Here is a 5,046-nt window from a genome sequence, read left to right on the forward strand (position 1 = left end):
ACGTGGTAATGAATTGTTCAATTTTGGGGTTTGGCCCAAGGACTAAACAGTGCAAGTGCTTGATCCCTCATTCTACAGCCTATGATGCCATCTAGAGGCAGAGGGAATAGCATCTTATTACAACCAATCAGAGGGCTGGATATCACAGCCAATTAGAGGGCTGGATATAAGAGCCAATCAGAGGGCTGGATATTAGAGCAAATCAGAGAGTGCATATCACAGCCAATTAGAGGGCTGGATATAAGAGCCAATCTGAGGGCTGGATATTACAGACAATCAGGGGTCTGGATATTACAGTGAATCAGGGTTTGGATATTACAGCCTAACATACCAGGTATATACACTGCACCGTCCTCAAGTTCAAAGGACACTAGACTATTTTATGACTATTTATGGGGAAAAAAATATTATTTGCATTATTTGCCTGTGTTTTAAATGTGTCCTTAGTTATTATCAGGGGATACCAGCTCTTTTCCCTTTTTTATTTTACCCTTGGCCCTCTTAGGTGGTGGGCCGAACGCGTTTATCGCGAAGTTTATCTTTTTCCATCTACGGAGTAAACGATCTCTTACATACGATATTAAGTAATTCTCTTAAGTCTATAACAATTTTGTTTGCACCTGTATTATGTCGGAGATTTTCACAAACTTATTTTTTAATAGTCTGTCTGCTCAGGCACATCGCTGGTCGCTCTAGTTGATAAACCAATCAGAATTCGAGTACGGCTTCATTAGGACCCCGAAATGTAAACAATGGCTGTTAACCCTAGCAACTGACTGTATGTTAACCCTAGCAACCGCGGGGAAATAACGAGATGTGATGAATTATGGAGTGTTGTATGCATTTAACAAACCGAACGGACAATATTACAGCATTTTCAGATGCAAGTTGGACCAAATTTGTACATTGTTCTCTACAGTGGGTGAATCTTCACACTGCAGAAAGCCAAATTGCTATTATATATATTGGTATTATATATATTTGGGAGAGGGGGCTCCCCTGGTGCTAGGAAAAAAAATACTAAAAACAAGAAGGGAAAATAATTGGTTTACATAAATAAAGGCTATGTACACTATCCACTATACTATACTATACAAATAAAACACTGTGCTGTACTCTATGCTATGCTATACATATCCTAACATTTCCTATCTCTGAACCTTATGTACCCGAGGGTTGTCATATTGCACATAGTATTATTGCACATTCATTTAAAGTGTCGCAGTTTGCAGGTTTGAAATGTTCACAGTTGTGTTTCAGTATTGCACTTGATTACAATCTAGTAGCTGCCATCAAATTGTCTAGATTGTCCAGGGCCTAGAACCTAGGTATTTGCTGTGTTCAGGGCCTGAATGGCCCTAGGGTAGAAGCTGAGCTTCAGTCTATTTGTCCTTGCGGACATGGTCCTGAACCGCCTGCCCGAGGGCAGCCGAACAAAGTGTTCGTTCCCAGGGTGGGATGGGTCTCTGGAGATCTTGGAGGCCTTCCTGAGGCAGCGTGTGTTGTACAGCTCTTCCAGAGAGGGGAGGGGGGCGCCGATGATCTTCTGGGCCGATCTCACGACTCTCTGTAGCGCTTTCCTCTCTGCGGCTGTGCAGCTGGAGAACCACTATAACCACAATATTGGCTACCATAGACAATGCTATATGCAGTATGCCAACATACGAAACATTGAAAGAGCCCGCAAGAAAAGGGAAAAATCAGTACAGGAGGCTGCAGGTGTGTTTTATAGCAATATAAGTTATTTATAAGAACAATATGATATAAACAAGCTAAGATTAATATGACATGATATGACATGAACATTATTAACAATATGATATAAACAAGCTAAGATATGACATGAACAAGATATGAACAAGGCATCAATGGGTCAGGGTCAGCCCTGTCAGGTCAGGTCCAGAAGATGTGCAGTGCAGTCCAGGGCTGAGCATCTGGGGTTACCTGGGGAAACAGATTAGGAGAGTTGTAAATAAACTAGGCTATAACTTTGGAAGCATTACTATTACAATGCATAGAGTATCATATGTCTCTCTCTCTCTCCCTTCCCCCCCCCCCCCCTCCCTTACAATGTAGTAGAAGCAGAAGGTCAAACTGACAATGATACACCACCAAAGCCTAGACTTCTCCGCTCAAAGACTACCACTACGTTCAGCCTAAATAAAAAACCACATCTTCTTCCCGCCCAGTGCATAATATGCAGACGGGACAAATATTTCAGTTTTAGAGCTTGTATACTGCTCCTGCAATAAAACAAAATGTGTGAAAGGGAGATGCACATGCAAATCTAACAACCTACCATGTACAGACATGTGTCTGTGTTTGCACTGCGAAAACACAATAGTGTTATAAATGTTCTCTAAACACTTGAATCTTTGTCTAGTCTCGTCAATTATAGGCAAGGCAAGTGAAGATACATTTAGTCTTGGGTTTTGTCTTACCAGCTCACCTCGTAAAAGTGGGACGATTGACAATATCAAAAACATGCTTGCACACACATATACTGTAACGTACTCACACACAAGTTAATGTTACTGGTCCCAATTTGGCACAATTATTACTGAAATGATTGAGAATAGACATAGTTGACATTGGTAACTTAGCTATTGTACCCTTTAAAGTTAGATAGCTTGTTAATTCATTAGCTTCACAATCGCGTGTGACGTTTGGTTGGATTTTTCACTAAAATAGCATATTAGAACATGTTTGTATTGACACAACATGACATGGACGTGTTCATTAATATGTGATATGAATTAGTATGACATGCAAATCTTACCTGAAACATTACTTGACAGTAAAGTTATCCGAAACAACTCAGTCTTCTCTTCTTTCCAGATAATACGTTGTTTACTTCCTTGTTTACGTATTTTGAAGGAATATCATTGGCAGACGTCAAGTCAGGTGACGCTTTAACAGGTTTTGATTGGTTAGCGGCATAGTAGCCCCAATCATTCTCCTTATTAACTTATGGATCGTAAGTTTACTTTTCATAAAACGTCGATCGAAAATCGGCTGCCAACAGACGGAAACATGTTCCAAAAAAACCTATTTAGCTTATATGAAAAAATCAACTAGTCCATAGTTGTAGATCGATTATTTCACAAACGAAAGCAGATAGACAGCTTCGGCCCACCGCCTATCTTGTTTTTAGTCTTTTTCCAAGCACCAGGGGAGCCCCCCCTACTAAATTTCGTTGTATGGTACCTGTACTGCAGGCCTATTCAATTAGCGGCCCGGGGGCCGCATGAGGCCCAGACGTGACCCCCGATTGGCCCAGCCATAAAAGCAGAGAAAAATGTATTTCGCAAGTGTTCAGAAATTCATGCAGAAATGTCTACAATAGTAGCCTACAGAACGTGAATATAACACTCTAAACCAGTGGTCTTCAACCGGGGGTCCGCGACCCCTAGGGGGTCCGCAGAGGTACTGCAGGGGGTCCGCCAATTTTTCCACCAAAATAATCAGTGAGAATTACAAAATATAACAAAAATGATATTGAGTAAAGTACAAGCATTAATAGGCAATAATAAGCTACCTTTGACAAAAAAACTATTTACAAAATAAATGATGCCCATGATTCTAGAGTCTCACATAACGTCAGCTGAAAAAGAAAAAAAAACACACCTGTCTAGCAAGCTAGGTGTTGGCTAAAATGCTGCAGTTCGGTCTTCATTGCGAAATTAACGTTAATTAATAACTAGCATAACGTTACTAATTTAGTTAGTTTGATAATAACTAGTGTTGTTCCGATACCGATACTAGTATCGGCATGGCCACCGATACGCACAAAAATGCTGGTATCGGTATCGGCGAGTACTAACAAAAAAAAAATCCGATTTTTTTTTTGTTTTTTTTAAGTACTAAAGTTATTTTGTTTGTAAATGTTCACTTGCTGTTGCACTACTACTACGACTGTTTTATATCTTAAATGGATATTGCACTGATTGGCATCTGTGAGAGCCACATTTCAGGTTTTATAAGGGGTTGATTTTCTTGTCACCATACCAGGTAGACAATAAAAAAAAGTTCTATAGTATTCACTCTCTGTTGGTATTTTTTCCTGTTTTACAAAGGTTTTGAGCAGTGCCAGACTAAGTGTTAGCAATAATTTTACATCGAGGTGAGTATGCGGCTCAAAAAACATGTTTTTTTGTTTTGTTTTTTCAAACGCCGTGGTATCGGATCGGTACTCGGTATCGGCAAGTACTGCACGGTCAGGTATCGGTATCGGTATCGGGATCAAAAAATGGTATCGGAACAACACTAATAATAACAAACCCGCCTCTTTGCTTCTCTATGCGCCGCTATAACGCGCTCCTTTACCATTCCGAGGTCAGATGGCTTTCCCGTGGATCAGTATTGGCGCGCGTCTTTGAATTACATACAGCTATCCACGAGATTCTGCTACCGCGCGGAGCTGGCTGCGCATTTCAATGCATTTCCGCGGATTCCGCGGTGCCCTCGCCTGACGTGAAATGCGCAATTGTTGATCACTTGGAGGCTCTCGAAAGTCAATTTGAGAAGTACTTTTCTGAGACTAAGTCTTGGAGAAAGCACAAGACATGGATACGGTTTCCATGCAAAGACAATGCATCCGACGGCTCAAACCTGACAGCCGCTGAGGAAGATCAGCTGATCGACCTAACCACAGACAGTACACACAAGAATGTGTACGAGTCACAGCCTCTCACCCAGTTCTCGATGAGCCTCTTGCCTTTTGCAACAACTTATCTTTGTGAAAGTGGATTCTCCTCCCTCACCTACCTGAAGAGCAAATACTGTTCCAGACAGCAGTCTGAGGATGACATGATGCTCTGCCTGACAACCTCCATCTCCCCCAGAATAGACAAGCTGTGTACCACCAACCAGGGCCAGTCATCTCACTGAGGTAGGCATACCTGGCTTCCTGAAGCTAAAAGTTTCATTGTTGAAAAATAATAATAATAGAAAATATAAGCCTCATCAACAACAACAACAACAATAATAATAATAATAATAATAATAATAATAATAACCAATCATAATTATGCATGAACGTTTTAT

Source organism: Nansenia antarctica (genome assembly GCF_963989245.1).
Source record: "Nansenia antarctica genome assembly, chromosome: 5".
Lineage (NCBI taxonomy): Eukaryota > Metazoa > Chordata > Actinopteri > Argentiniformes > Microstomatidae > Nansenia > Nansenia antarctica.